The following is a 16,486-nucleotide window of genomic DNA, read 5'->3' as shown; positions in this document are numbered from 1 at the left end:
AGTTTTATGATACAGAAAACGATCATAAGATTCTTTTTTTAATAGCGTTTTTGAGCAAACGATGCTCACTCAGGTATATCATGCTTGATAGGGGATTCCAGATGAGTCATTTTGGAATGTGAAAAGAGTAATATTATTATTGGGTCATATTTTTCATTCTGTTTGAATGTGTACTGTCAAGCTCTCTGTCACTATTACAGAGAGTAATGGCACTATTTTGAATTTTAAATTAAACACTAGACTTGATACGATAAAGTTCAATAATGGAGACGGGTTATATTAATGTATATGCCTTGTAGTTTTAATTCTTTTTTTTATGTAAACATGTAAAACTGATTGCATTTCCAAATATGATAATTATTCGTCAGTAGATTCAAATTTCAGTAAGTATTAGTGACTTTTACATTCTTTTCATTTCCCTGCTAAATCCAAAGTCAACCCGTGAAAGTCGGCGTCCCTTTCATCTGAGGATCCAGACAAGATGAAACGTCACTCCCGTAGCTTTTAGCAGGATTACCAAGTCGATTTATTTCCGTCTTTTTCAAAGTTTTTACGTCTTCCAAATCAACTCACACCTCCCCCCCTCCACCTCATCCCACCTTTCCATGTCCCTCTTACTACCTCTCCTCTCCCTCTCTCACTCCTTCCCTCCGCCTCTCCCTCTCTCTTCCTCAGCCTCCTCCGCCACTCGTTTTCCAGCTCGCAATCGTCATCGCTCACTTGTCAGTCGCCCAAAAGTTTTCCATTTTGAATGAATAGCCGCTGCCAAGGACGCCCTATTTATCTTCTCTTTCCCGCTGAGCCATTTTAAGATCCTCGCTGATCTCGCCTCGCCCAGGTGCCTTAAGTGGATTAGATGCGCTGTTCTCTCCATTCAGGTTACGCAATGTCGTTTTTTTTAATCCACTTTTTTTTTTTTTTACCGGATGAAAGATTAGAACGTCTGAAGTGAGTATTTCCCTGGAATGAAGGCCACGGGAATGATTGGAATACATTACGAATCAAATTATTACGATAATACTTTCTGACCGAGATATTTTTTAGCAACTTTTCTTTTCATGTTTGTGAGATTTAATATTTTTTACTCGGAATGATAATAAGAACACGAACATTGAAGCTCGTCAGAGCTTACGAATTTATATATTTGTTACCTAACAAAATTAATGCACACATCGTTGCAGCCTGAAGAAGAAATTAACAAACTCTAATTAACCATAAAAATAAACAATTACAAGAGGTTTAAAAATGTGGCCAATTTAAAATCATTGATTAAACAACCCTAGGAGTCTAACGTAATGAGAAAGGAAAATATATTAAGCGTTATGAGGTAAAAAACTATACTTTAAAAATTGTCTAAATCGTTCTCTATATCACAAAACTTACATAATTCTCCACAAACTTACACCAGGGACCAAGAAAAGAGAATGATGAAACAAACGGGAAATTCCCTCTTTTATTTCTTTTACTGTACCTCCGTTCGTATTCTCTTTCTTCCATATGACTTTCCACCCTCTCCTAACAATCGTTTCATACTGCAACTGCGAGGTTTACCTCCTGTTACATCTTTCAAACCTTTTACTATCAACATCCGTTTCAGCGCTGAATGATTTCATAGGTCCCAGCGCTTGGCATTTGGCCTAAATTATATATCTCTCTCAAAAGGAAAGTTCTTCGTTGGACGAGTCGGTAGAGTTTTTGGCTAGCACTCTGCTAGACCCGAGTTCGAGTCTCCGGCCGGTCAGTGAAGAATTAGAGGAATTTATTTCTGGTGATAGAAATTCAATTTCTCGGTATAATGTGGTTCGGATTCCACAATAAACTGTAGGTCCCGTTGCTAGGTAACCAATTGGTTCTTAGCCACGCAAAATATGTCTAATCCTTCGGGCCAGCCCTAGGAGAGCTGTTAATCAGCTCAGTGGTCTGGTTAAACTAAGGTATACTTTTTTCTCAAAAGGAAACTTCATGATCGGCATCATTCTTACCCTGAGAACCGCGAAGAGCCAATAAAGATAGGGAAGAATGACGGACAGAATGAAAACTTCATGGCAAAACCAGTCGTAAAAAATACCCTCCAGTAATCTGTCCATCTCTCAACATAATTAATCCATAAGTAGGGACTGAGCCGAATGGCGAGAGTCCTCTTAAACGCCGCCATGAACAAATGAAGAGGAGTTAACCCACAAGTAGGGACTGAGCCGCTCCATGGCGAGAATCGTCTGAAACGCCGCCATAAACAAATTAAGAGAAGTTAGTCCGTAAAGTAGGGATTGAGCTAAACTGTGAGAGTCCTCTCAAACGCCGCCATAAACAAATAAAGGCGGGCCTTCGCCCAAGAGTGAAAAGTCATCGTTACGATTCACGGACGATTTGTCGTCGGAGAGAATCCTGTCGTAAGGACATGCGGGAGCGTCGCTTGGGTTCCTGTTAGGAAGACTCCAAGTTACAGAGTGGATTGTGAAATACATTTTACTTGGGCTAAGTGGGAAATAGGAATGTTGTGCTAAGGTATATGGTATTTAGGTTGAATGCCTGTTAATAAACAAATTTGTAGTGAAGCAGGAAAACTTATATAAAGCATTTACTCAGAGAAAAGTATGATGGAGTTATAAACGGTTTTTTTGTTTTTAGTGTATTCGTAGGAGATATAAATAAAATTTTCAGTGGTATTTATTTATATGAATAATAAAATCACGATTTTGAAACTGAAGGAAACCCGTACACTAAGAAAACACTGGAAAAACGTTTGAAAGATTAGAAAATATCTGAAAATTAATGGTAGGCAAAGGAAAATTTTACTTTGCATCTGCCAAGTTGAGGAACAGGGGAACATTGCTTGTGAAAACAAATGTAGAATAATTCAGTGAATTATGGATGCAGTTGTCATTTCTGGAAGTAAAGGTAGGCTAGCAAATGTAAATTAAAGAAAAAGATAGTTAAAAAACCTTATAGAAAAGGTCAGTAAGAGCAAATTAAACGCTGCCGAAGGTGGAAAGCATTACTGGCCTATTCGTGCGGACGAAAGCCACGTTTACAAATTCAAGTTTAACGAGGACAAATAAACCACGCCAAGGTTTCTCGACCTGTTTCACGCAGCAGGGAAGGAGGCGTGGAATGCAGCGTGCCTTTTCATTCCTTGTGTAAATGCAGATTGTAAAGAGTACTACTTTATGAAAATTATCCTCATTGTGAAACAGAACGGCTTCACGAGTCATTTCCATATCCTTTCTAAATCGCCTAACATTTACAGCCGACTTGCTGTTCACAAATTGAAATGTTGACAAAAGAGTAAGAAAAGAGTTTTTGCAACATTGAAATAAAGAAAAAGCTTTTGCAACAATTAAGAAGAAGCAAAGGGAAAGGTGGCACATTCCACTGGCCTCCACTGCGCTCTCTCTAATGTCATTATTCCTTTTGCTGGTCCCAAAGAGTGGGAGTTTTGGGCAGAGTGAGGGAGTGGAGTGGAGTGGGGAGAGGAACGCTGGTCGGATTCTTGAAATCTGAAAGGATTCGAATTGAGCGGAGAGTCTTTGGTGTGTCAGGAGAGAGAGAGAGAGAGAGAGAGAGAGAGAGAGAGAGAGAGAGAGAGAGAGAGAGAGAGAGAGAGAAAGAGAGCAAATTTTTATTGCAAACTAAGTGTGGAGGGACTTGTAACGAACGCTTTTAAAGGGTTACTCTTTTTTACCTCTTTTTTTTTTTTAGGTCGTATGAATTCTTTCTTTATTATTTTTCTTAGTCTTTTTTGTGTATTTTCTTATCGTTTTATTTTTTCTGAAATGTTTATTTTCCTTTCTAGGCTTTTTGCAATATTTCATCCCTTGCGGTCATTTCTTGAAATCCATTTACCGTCATCGCTTTTACTTTTAATGGATTTTCCTCATTTTTCAGCCATTTATTAAGAGCTCACATACCTTTCACGAATGGTTTACTTATGCTACATTGCTTAGGTGATTTATAAAGTTCTCTTCATTGCTTTATCAGTGATTAGAATTAAAAAATAAGTATAAAAAGAGTCACGGTTCCTATGATGTCTCTCAATCCTTCATGTCTCTTAAGCATATATACTGTGTGTATATATATAAATATAAATATATATATATATATATATATATATATATATATATATATATATATATATATATATATATATATATATATATATATATATATATATATATATATATATATATATATATATATATATATAATATATAATATATATATATATATATATATATATATATATATATATATATATATATAATATATATATATTGCAATATATATATATATATATATGTGTGTGTGTGTGTGTGTGTGTGTGCGTGTTGCGCGCGCGCGCACCCCTTTAGCTTCCCTACCTTTTCTTCTCATCTGTTTTTTAGGTTATGTGGTGAAGTACCGCGACATCATATTCCCGTCACGTCACAGGAGGAAAACCAATAAATATGAAAATAGACAAAAAAAGAAAAAAACCTCGGTATTTTCACGGTGTGTGTGTGTGTGTGTGTGTACGTGCAATGCCCTCCCTACCTGCTCGTTGACCCAGATAAAGCTTAACTGATGTCGATTACCGGCGAGCGAAAACCTTCCTACAAATTCTGTGTTCACGTGAGATGGAGAATTGTTGGGATGAGACAGTCTGCGGTCTTTTTATCGATTCCGTTCGCTGAACTGATTTAATTTTTTTTTTTTACACAGTATTCATTCTTTTATTCCACATATTGTGGTCTTGCTACGTTTTTATTACGTTTACTATTCATATTTCAGCGTGTTTAGACAGTCAAAGATAACGGTCATATAAGATAACCGTTGATGAGACGGCAGTAGTTCTAATCATGCAGTTGATTAGTTGAAGACTATCCCTGTAACTCACAAAAGTATATAAATATATACTGTATATATATATATATATATATATATATATATATATATATATATATATATATATATATATATGTATATGTATATACACACATACATATACATACTGTACATACACGCATCACTCTTTTTTTATAAAGATTATCTCTATTTCTCTGTCTCTATCTCTGTCCTCTCGCACGGGAATTGGGAACTCGAGTGTTAATACTTTAACAGTACTTCATAGTGTGCATTTATAGAATGTCGAATTTCTTGACGCCTTCCTTAATGCCTATGCAACGTCTACCATTCCTTTTTATGCCTGGGAGAGGTTGATTTGCCCGTCTCGAGTTCTTTGGAATAATTTGGTTGAATGATCAAAATCCCACTAATTCATTCATATAATATTCACACCGTATGTTCATGTAATGATGAAGAAACCTCTTAATTACCAATGTTGACATTCTGGTTAAATTTCTAAGAGATCCCTTAATGTCATTTCACATGAATATTTGCTGAATAATTTTTTTTAATAATTGATAAACCCCCACATCATTTGTAGTGTTCATTAAATATTCTTGTGGAATTGAGGTTGATTGATTAAAAGGTCTTTTTAATCATTCATATAAAATTTATTGAATGTTCTGGTTGAATGATTAAAAATCTTGATCGTTCTTGTGAATACTGGATCAGTTTTTTGGTTGAATGATTAGGACACCTGCTAATCAGTCATTGTAGTTGACAGGTCGCTTAAAATGCTCTAATATGTTCCTGTCTTAAAGGCCACCAATCGATAAACATAAAATAAATAGGGAAAGTAATCTTTATACGAATCCCTAGTAAAAAATATGGTATATATTGTTTGCCTTGAATTCAAGTCATAGTAATGGAAATCAGTGCATAAAGCTTATGCCTGCATGCATTCTAAAAGTAAATTGAGCCATTGCTGTAATGGGGAAGTAAATATGACATACCCAAAAATGTATTGAAAATCGCCCATGGGTTGCCTAACGAAGGTAAATTGGGCGAGCGGCGAATGTCCTGAAAATCGCCTCCCGCAGCAGTAGTTTCCTAACGAAAATCAAGAAAAGAAGAGGAAAATATAGCGAAAATCGCTTATTTCAGAAGTCTCGCAACGAAAAGAAATAAAATGAAAGAGGAAAAAGTTTCTTGAAAATATCTAATGTCAGTAGTTTCGTAACGATAGCAACTATAATGATGCGAAAATATCCTGAAAGTTTTAATGATAAATAATACGAACCAAAAGTATGTCCCAAAAATAGCTGATTTCAGAGGTTATAAAAACGAAAATTACTTTAGCAAACCGTAAAATGTCACGAAAATTTGTTCTGAAAGTTATCAAATGAAATTTAATTGCCAAGGATCATATTCATCGTATTCCTCTCCTGTAAATCACTGATGTCTTAAAAATCCTGATGAAATTGTCTGAAGATAAGTATTGAGTAGTCTTTACACTTTAGCAGAAAAAAAAATACGGAAAGATACATAACAAATAAAAGCGATGCGAAATAATTAGCCTATATTATTCTATGAATAGGATCGTGAACTATATATATAAATACATAAACTGTCAGAAGTAATTTTTGTCTTGATTAAAAAGTAGAAAAATATCCTAAATTGTTAAGGTCTTGGTGTCAACATAAAAAAAACTGAATAAAAAGACCTTCAAATGATGTCAAATAAAAACAACTAGAATATTCTCAAGTTAGATTAAAAAGCAAGAGAGAAAAAAAGTATCCATTTAAAAGCAGTTTTTCGAAGAACCTCACCAGGCACTTGAACGCATAATCCTGACCTCCTCCATTCGACGGGAAAGCCAGCAAACGGCCCCCTGGGAGGGGGCGGTGAGGTTGCCCCAGCATAATCATCCCCTCCTCGGCCACGGGAGTTTGAAAGTGTTGGCGAGGAGACGGATGTGGAACAAAGGCCGCAGCCCAAGAAGTTTGGAGACGTTCGATGCAGAGAGAGAGAGAGAGAGAGAGAGAGTTTGTCTCTCGAAAACTTCGTCACGCGTCTCCGGGGTCCTGGTCGGTTGGCAGCAGGTGGCTAACATTGGGTAACAATGTAGCTGAGAACGCGACGCGCTGCTTCCAATCAGATGTGTCTCTAGCGGTTTGGAAAGATGGGCTGGTGATGAATCATTCGCGCGGATGTGGGTCGGTTGTATGCATGCAGCAGAGATGATTGCGGGCATATGTAAGTTTATTCTTTCTCTAATTTTACTCTCAAATCAGGGTATGGAGCTACAAACCACATGCTCTAGGCCGTTTGATGACTGGCTTCATGCAGAGCACATAGAATACTATTATTTTTTTTTAGGCTGGTAACATGTGGGATTTGTTGCTGTTGATTTTTATTAAGCTGGCGTTATGCCTGCACGGGCTCTTGCTCACAGAGCAGCCCGTAAACTGAAGGAGTCACTAGCCAGTAAATGGAAATCTGCTCCCACCAAGTGGTTCGCAAAATCTGCTGTCTGTGATTGTGGTGTATTAGAATCCCAAGTCACTGGTCTTTCCCATGACGTTAGTATTTAGGAAGTTCTGTTGGTGCCACTGTGGTAGCAGTCAGTTTCATTTGACTGACCTTCTCTTCTGCATAAAGGTAAAGACAATATTGTAGACTGTAAGAATTATTATAACAAGACTGAGCATACCAGGGAACTTTTAAATGAGGACTATGATTGAAGAATACACTTAACAGAAAAATTCATGGAAAGAAGAACAGTGTAGGTGTAGACAAAGAAGACTGGGTCGATTAAACGTTTGTTGTGTATCATTCACGCTAGAAATTTGAAAGTCAAGGGAATCTGGTAAAATATGCGCAGAAGTTTCTTCGGCGCAATCTAGTTTTCTGTACAGCGTATAATCAAGGCCACCGAAAATAGATCTATCTTTCGGGAGTCTCGGTATGATGCTGTATGAGCCACGGCCTATGAAACTTTAACCACGGCCCGGTGGTGGCGTATTCTATATCGTTGCCAGATGCACGATTATGGGTAAATTTAACCTTAAATAAGATAAACTACTGAGGCTAGAGGGCTGCAATTTGGTATGTTTGATGATTGGAGGGTGGATGATCAACATACCAATTTGCAGCCATCTAGCCTCAGTAGTTTTTAAGATCTGAGGGCGGACAGAATTATAAAGTGCGGATAGGAAAAAGTGTGGACGGACAGACAAAGCCGGCACAATAGTTTTCTTTTCAGAAAACTAAAAGCTGTTTATGGCATACATGCATAAAGAGGTTATGATAGAATCGACCGCGAGGCAGTGTGGAGGGTGTTGAAGATAATGTATTCACAGAGATTATAAGCTTTTATAATGAGAGCAAAACGTGTTAGAAGATGTCGGTGGTAGAGTGCCTGGTTTAGTGTAAAAGTAGGTGTGTGTAACATTGCCATAGGTGTTCAACACTTTTATTATTTGAGTTAAGTGAGGGGTCAGATTAAGGGATTTTTTTGTAGAAGGGATGTTGTGGGATAAGAAAGTGTGTTCTTACTGGACTGTACAGTGGTTGATGGTCTCAGATAATACAGTACTGATTGGGGACAGTGAAGAGAAGCTGCAGAAACTCGCTAAAAGATTTGAAAATTGTGAATAATTGTGAACATGCGTAAGGTTACGTTGGTAAATGGAAACCAGGAAGATGAGCAATGAATATTGATATAAAATCATGAACGATGGAAGAATAGAAGTAAATTAAATAGATAATGAAAGGATAAGAGAAGAGGCAAGTCACAAGAAAGGAAAACACGTAAGGTTGCAGGATATTTGCAAAGGGTAAAAGACTTGTTGTATACCTGTATAGGCCAAGCTGGTAATGTGTAAAGATATTTTTGTAATACAATTTGAGCTGTCAAGATGAATGATTTGCGTATCATATGTGTCGAAAGAATTATAAATGTGAGACGTTTTAGGCGCATTTAAGAAATTGTTAAAAGAATGGCATAGGCTAACAGGATAGATTAGAGTGTTTTGATAAGTCAAAGGTCGGGGTGGGGGATTGAGGACAGGAAGACTTAGAAAGTGCTGGATGGTATGAAATAAATAATAATTTGTGTGTGCATTTTTTAAAACCATAAGCCTTCTTCCCGTATGTAGGTGGTGTTGCCAGGTACAGGCCTCCCGAATCTCACCAAGGCTTCAGAGATGAGGTGGCGAGCCCCATGACTTCGTATGTTGTTCCCAGCTGACTTTTGTACCCTTTTCCAGCTTGGTAGTCGTGTGCTTGGAAGGCCAAGAGTGAGAGACCTAGCAACCGTGAGCTGAGAGGTGAATCTCTCTCTCTCTCTCTCTCTCTCTCTCTCTCTCTCTCTCTCTCTCTCTCTACATATATATAATGTGTATATATGTGTGTGTATGAATATATATGCTTGGCGCATTTGATAATGCAATTTCTCACAGACGAAACAAGAGTGCATTCACAGCTGTGCTTGACAGTAAATAATTTATATTAACGTGAATGACCTTAACGACCTTACGAACCCTTTGAACTACAACTTTATTTTTTTAAATGTTTGAACATCAACATAAACACGTCCTTCCATACGCACACACTGACACGTCCTGAACAAACACTTGAGGTTGACCTCGATTAACCTTCTTAAGGTTGAGAGTTATTGTCCCAGACCCCTCCAGAGGGTTCTAAGGGGGTCGATGGTCCTTCATAATAAACGCAGGTTTTCATAGTTAAAGCGGTGTTAGTTTTCTTTAGTAATTGCTCTGGGTAATTAGTGTACTGTGTAGGCCTAGTTACCCATAGAGGTGTTTCAGGTTTCTGAAAAGAAAATAGGTTATATTTCTGTTGGTGTGGAGAGAGAGAGATATATATAAGTTACCTGTAGATGAAAACTTGTGTTATATTATACATACACACACACACACACACACACACACACACACACACACACACACACACATATATATATATATATATATATATATATATATATATATATATATATATATATATATATATATATATATACAGTATGTATATATATATATATATATATATATATATATATATATATATATATATATAAAATACAAGTTTTCATCTACAGGTAACTTGTATTTCTCTCTCTCTCTCTCTCTCTCTCTCTCTCTCTCTCTCTCTCTCTCTCTCTCTCTCTCTCTCTCTCTCTTTAATCATATTTCGTATATATCTATATATATATAGTGAGGATTGAGAGGGGTTCTATCAACCGGTAGACATCAGCAGGTTAGGGTGAAGGATCATTCCATTATTCCTTTTCAAGGTACTTTATTGTTGCTGCGACGTTTCAGGACTAAAGTCCCATTTTCAAGCTATAAAAATAAAAGTAAAAAGTTAAAATAAAAACTCGGACTAAAATTAAGTAAAAAAAAAACTTTATACATATATACAAATAATATAAAAGTAAAGTACAAAGGATAGGGAGGAGTAACTACCATAAGGTGCGGAAGGCACAGACCGAGTGACTATTCGACTTAAACTCACGAGAGATACAGAGGTGTTGAGGAATACTGGGTGTTTAACTGTGGAACTAGTTGTTTAATAAAGAGTGTTTCAAGATTGCTAAATATTTCACTGACAACTGCTTTCCATCCAAACTTTTTATAAACACCTCAGCAAATTTTTAAACAATATCTTCCATCCTAAAATTAAAATACCTACAGTACCAAAATTACGATTATATGCAAGTGTCCCATTTATTCATGACTTAAATTTCTATCGTGAATTGAAGTTGTTAGTCGAGAAATTTTTACCTGCCATTGAATTAAAGCTAATACCCTGCAACCCAATGAGTATTAGATCTCTGTTTAAACATAAGGAGAAACTCGATCCACTAATGACCTCAGGAGCCGTATATTTATTTAATTGCCTAGATGTAATCTTGGGAAGTACGTCGGCTCCACACGGAGGTTACTCAAAGTGAGATTGACTCTCATCGAGGCGTCAGCTATCGAACAGGCGTCAAATTGACTAATCCTGAATTTTCATGTATACGAGAACATGCAAAGAAATGCAAATATGACATAAACTACAAAGATTTTTAAAATTATAGGCCAAACTCCTAATGAACAATATTTAGCAATCTTGGAAACACTCTTTATTAAACAACTAGTTCCACAGTTAAACACCCAGTCTTCCTCAACACCTCTGTATCTCTCGTGAGTTTAAGTCGAAGCTGAACCCGGCCCGAATAGTCACTCGGTCTGTGCCTTCAGCACCTTATGGTTTATTTACTCCTCCCTATCCTTTGTACTTTACTTTTATATTATTTGTATATATGTATAAATTTTTTTTTACTTAATTTTAGTCCGAGTTTTTATTTTAACTTTTAACTTTTATTTTATAGCTTGAAAATGGGACTTTAGTCCTGAAACGTATATAGCAACAATAAAGTACCTTGAAAAAGGAATAATGGAATGATCCTTCACCTAACCTGCTGATATATATATATATATATATATATATATATATATATATATATATATATATATATATATATATATATATATATATATATATATAAATATCTTAGGTGTGAAGTCACCGCACAATATTCAACTATGTATAGACAACTCTACATCTACAGGAACTCTCTCTCTCTCTGTGACTTATTCAACCCAAGCCTAGGGAAGCCACTGCATTTACATAACGCCGAGTCTACGAAGGGAAGTTGTATTGCATAAGAAATGAAAATACAGTCAAATTCGTTTAGTGTCTCTCGAGAATATGTGATAATCGGAGGGTTGGGAGAGAGAGAGAGAGAAAGGGAGGTGGTAGGGGTCAGGGCAGGAGAGGGTGGGGGAGTGTCTTACGTAACAAGAAAGAGGGGAAGCATCTAGAACAACACTTCTGTCAGCTTCTATTTTCCAGAAGAACCATCGAGAGTTGAAGGACGTTTGTCTCGGGGGAACAAGAACAATATTGATAATAAATCAGAAGTAATGGGTTGTGTTTACTTTGTTGTGATTTTTCTTATTTGAACAAGTGGGAGAGCGTCTTCAGCACCAAGTTTCGATTTGAAGTTGAGGTATGTTAGCGGGTACACTGGAACACACGCACACACACACACTCACATATGTGCCTGTGTGTGTGTTTGCGTGTGTTTGTGCGCGTCTGTAAACACACAGATGCATATATATCCATATATTACATATATATATATATATATATATATATATATATATATATATATATACTGTATATATATACATACTGTATATATGTGTATATATATATGCATATATATGTTATGTGTGTGTGCGTGGGTGTACATGTGTGCAAGGCTTACACAATATGTATTAATGTATGTGAAACAATGTGGGGTCACCTGACATACTCGTTAGAAAGAAACATTGTTGTAAATATTCTTGGTTCGTATTGTGTTCAGTTTAACAGATACGTAAAGAAAACTTTCATTGTTGAGCCCAACATAATTAAAGACGAAGGTTTGTGTTTGTTAATCAGTCTTTAATATCCTCACGTAGTAACACTATGCAAGAGGATTCGAGTCTTGAGGTCAGGTGAACTTTATTGATTTTCCTTCATTTTATTTATTTATTTATTTTTTTTCTCAAGAGTTCTCCATTTTTAGTATCGTTATATATATATATATATATATATATATATATATATATATATATATATATATGTATATATATATATTTACATACATATGATAAGATAAAAAGGAACTCTTCTATATAGATAGGTGGATAGATATAGATATATAGATATGCATATGCATATATATATACATATACATATATACAGTATATATATATATATATATATATATATATATATATATATATATATATATATATATATATATAAATTCTAAGTTTTTAAATATTCATCTGAATTTGGAATTAGGCTCTTAGCACACGCCGAGATCAGAGAGCCCAATTTCATACCGTGCTGTACAAATAAGAACTGTATCGTACCGTGAAATCGACCTCACGCATGAACAAACATTCTTTACAATTTAAAAAAAAATTATAAAAAAAAAACCTGGTTTGATTCCGAGCACTCGGAACACCCGGATTGAAACCGCCGCTGTGGATAACGCTGTGAGAATCCTTTGAACAAAAAAGTTCCCGTGTGGACAGAATGAAAGCATTTAAATGCATTATGGATGACGGCAAAGAGATCCTTTGTCCGGCCGAGAATTCTGCATGAACGCCGCCGTGACGTGATCCCGGGAATTCCATAAATCCCTCAGACCATGACTCCGGCCGCGTTCCTTTCACGCTCTGAGCGAATGCAAAACCGCCGAACGTGACCCTTTGAGCCGAGAGCAGGAGGATACGTCCGTTTTTCCGCTCCAGTTCCCTAGAGTTTTTTTTTTTTTTCCGGTCTTCGGTCGCCGGTAAACAGGTCGGGAGGGTTTATTTCATGGGGCTGATTCGAATCATTTGATTTTTTTTTTTTCAGTCCATTTTCATCCTTATAAAAAAATTTTTAGATTCGAGAGTTTTGCGAAGTGAGAAAGTGGGAAGATTTAGGGCTTAATTTAGCTCCGGTTTCTTTTCGCTGCAGTTTTCGGTTCTTGAGAGAGAGAGAGAGAGAGAGAGAGAGAGAGAGAGAGAGAGAGAGAGAGAGAGAGAGAGAGAGAGGAAAACAGGACCTAATTAACAAAGCAAATCCTTCTTTAAAAACATTTCCAGTGAAAGCGTTCTCACATTTTTTTTAGGGGGGCCACCTTGTGATGAATCCTTTTCCGAGAAAAAATAATGAGATTCCAGGAGATTAGAGGTTTCAGATCTAATAATGATGGATGTAATGCGATAATTTTTTGCAAATACCTATGGTACTTGCGGATAAGTACCGTTACTCTTATGAGAATAACATTAAATTTTATCAAATTCTTGTCCAGTATAATTCTTAGAGACATTAAATTCTCTCAAATTCCTGTCCAGTAATATTTCTTACAGACATTAAATTCTTTCAAATTCTTGTCCAGTATATAATTCTCACGGACATTACATTCTCTTAAATTCTTGTCTAATATAATTCTTACAGACATTAAATTCTCTCAAATTGTTGTCCAGTATAATTCTAACAGACATTAAATTCTCTCAAATTCTTGTCCGGTATAATTCTTACAGACATTAAATTCTCTCAAATTCTTGTCCAGTATAGTTCTTACAGACATTAAATTCTCTCAGATTCTTGTCCAGTATAATTCTTACAGACCTTTTCTCAAATTTTTGTCCAGTATAATTCTTACAGACATCAGATTCTCTCAAATTCTTGTCCAGTATAATTCTCACAGACATCAAATTCTCTCAAATTCATGTCCAGTATAATTCTTACAGACTTTTACACTTTGTCTGTGTTCTCATAAAAATTTCTGGATAGTCTGTGTTATCATAAATATTTCTGGATAGTCTGTGTTCTCATAAATATTTCTGGATAGACTGTATTCTCATAAATATTTCTGGATAGTCTGTGTTCTCATAAATATTTCTGGATAGTCTGTGTTCTCATAAATACTTCTGGATAGTCTGTGTTCTCATAAATATTTCTGGATAATAATTCCCTGCAGTTATGGGCATCAAAAATCTGCTTACGAATTTTTTTTTTTTTTACGCGAAGAATGCTCTCATTCACTTTAGCACCTTAATACAGACACGGGGAGCCTTTGTGTACAGGCCAGGCTGTTATAAGCCCAGCTTAATTTAAACCAGTGGCCGAAAAACCTCTCTAATTCTTAGCATTCTTTCTTTAAAAAAAATTGTATTTACTTCCATTAGCAGAATTTTTCTGGGCTCGTCTACTAACCGAGTCAGTGAAGAAGAGTGAAAATTATTATCGAAATTTATTTAGAATGTGCCATCTTGTGTGGAAGGTAACTATTTAAGATGCACAGAGTTCGTTATATTTCCATTTTTATCCCTTACATTCTGGCGTGAATTTTTGGTAAATGCCACAAAACTGATCTTGTTTGTTAAAAGTCCCGGAAGTATTCTTCTGTTGTTTGTTTCCTGCTTAAACTTTCTGGATAATGCTGAATGGGCCTTTTCTTTTTCAGTTAAGTCACCTTTCTCTTCTGTTTTCTCTATGACTTCCAGTTCCTAATCATCAGGTTTTGTTTCCGCATTCCATATTCCACTAGACAATCTAGCTAATGTACAAGCAACCATTTTATTTTCATCTAAAATCATGCCTGCATTGATTTTATCATTTCTAGGGCTTTTCTTCTACTGAGTTTCATTATTACTGATTCCACTTCAGAAGCTGAGAATTCGTCCATTAGGCAATCAGATCATCTTATCCCCCCTAATGTCTCTTATTCCCAAAAAGGTTCATACCAGTGCCGTCTTTCTTCTGCAGTAATTATTGATCTATCCTTCCCTCTGACTGGTATTTTCCTCTTTTTTCCTCTTTCTCCTCTCACCCAAGGATAGTCATCAATAATTCTGTGGGATACCCTGATATCGACACCTCTCCCTGAAAACATGGAACCTGCATTGGTGTTAGGGTACCCCATAGAATTGTTAATGAGAGTTACACAGGTAAAAAGAACATTCTTGCATGAGTTTGGAATTTTATATAATAATATATTCAGTGGTGAATATTCTCGATAACTGTCCCAAAATGAATGCTTAGTTATGATTGTAGTTTATTATTGCATTTATTGTTTTTAGTTAATAGTTTCTACAGAAATATTATGGGTCATCATTTGATTTCGACGGATGGTCTCTCGCATGTCAGTATTTCATGAGTTTTATTTCAACAGATTTTTCATATTTACAATTAATCCCTGATTATCTCTTCCTGCCGAGAGCTGCCAGATTTGCTGGACAGCAGCATCAATGTGCTGTAAATGTGCCTCGCTGTCGAGGTTCTCGGTTCCCGTGGTCCTTTATTCCTCACACCGTTGGACTGTGGAACAGTCTCCCTGAGGATGCTGTGTGATTGGAACACTGAAAAGATTCTCCTTTTATTTTATAATTTACTTACATTTTTTTATTTATTTATATATTATTTTGTTAAATTATTTGTTCTTTTCTAATAATAGGGTTCATTTTAATAATAATAATAATAATAATTTAATAATAATAAGGGTTCATAATTCTGAAAAATAATAATAAAATAATCTTAATATTGTCTAGTAGTTCTGCATTGTTTTCACATTATTCACTGGTTAATGTTTCTGGCCAAAGCTCCATGTTGATCAAGGATGACTTCAGTTTCCATTGACTGACTTATGATCCCGTTTGAAATTTCATGAGTTCTCTCTCTCTCTCTCTCTCTCTCTCTCTCTCTCTCTCTCAATTCTGGAGAGCCTGCTCATTTGAATGATTAAAGTGATGAATATTGGTTAAAGTCGTTGATAATTCTGCAGTTTTCCTTCATTTCGCAATGCATAATGCACTTACTTGCTTGAAGTTCTTGGATAATTATGTAAATTTTGTTTGAAATAAAAAAAAAGTCAAATAGACAAGTAAAAAAGGCTTAAAGTTTGGGAATAATTGGAGCATTAATTACTGAGTCAGATGTGGATAAGGGAAAGGAAAAGGAATAATGAAGAAGAAGAATTGTTTGGTGTTCTCGTAAATGATAATAATAATAATAATAATAATAATAATAATAATAATAATAA

This window comes from Macrobrachium rosenbergii, chromosome 47, assembly GCF_040412425.1.
Source record: "Macrobrachium rosenbergii isolate ZJJX-2024 chromosome 47, ASM4041242v1, whole genome shotgun sequence".
Taxonomy (NCBI): Eukaryota; Metazoa; Arthropoda; class Malacostraca; order Decapoda; family Palaemonidae; genus Macrobrachium; species Macrobrachium rosenbergii.
Note: the sequence above shows the minus strand (reverse complement) of the source record.